This window comes from Chrysochloris asiatica, unplaced genomic scaffold (assembly GCF_000296735.1).
Source record: "Chrysochloris asiatica unplaced genomic scaffold, ChrAsi1.0 scaffold00552, whole genome shotgun sequence".
In the NCBI taxonomy this organism is placed as follows: Eukaryota; Metazoa; Chordata; class Mammalia; order Afrosoricida; family Chrysochloridae; genus Chrysochloris; species Chrysochloris asiatica.
The window spans coordinates 433,493-434,261 of NW_006409070.1; positions in this window are offsets into that span (position 1 = coordinate 433,493).

Here is a 769-nt window from a genome sequence, read left to right on the forward strand (position 1 = left end):
ATCTGTCTCAAATTCTACATAATACATGTCTAGCTAAAATATTATATAAGTAAATATAGCAATTTATTAAAAGGATACTATCCCTTCATTACCTAGTAGAATTTATTCCAGGAAGGTTTGCAAAACACCCAGAAATCAAGATAATTCATTACATAAATAAATCAATATAAGTATCTTTTGGTATCATTCATTATATCAATAGACACTTAAAGTTTTTTATTGCCTAAATATGTTTTCAATATCTGCTATGATTTTCTGAGACTCAACTAGTATGAAAGTATTAACAAATAACTTAGATTTGATTAGCACCATGTTCATTTCACCCATTCCACCCAGTTTAACAACATATTTGCTCTTCAAAAAGTGTTATCCTTAAAATGTACATAATAATGAATAAAGGTAGTAATGTCTAAAACATGTTCTTGTAACTAATATATTCACAGTGCACTGTAAAAATGGAAACATGATATAGACAATATATTTGCTACGTATGGTACCGAGTTATAAATTATATAAAGTAAAGCCCCATACCTATTATTACCACAGGTATTTTAATTAGTATAATGGAATAGTTGTTGAATCTCTTTTACACTCGTAAGAGATTGATTTAAGATACAACCTACACTAATACTACCTCCTTAACATAACCAAGGAGTCTTGGTGTGGCGCTGTGGGTTAATGCAGCTTGAGAAATGCTGAGTATTTTCTTCCCTTTTGGTTTTCTGACTCCAGACCTTTGCACATTTTGTTGTAATATTTGGCTTTATCT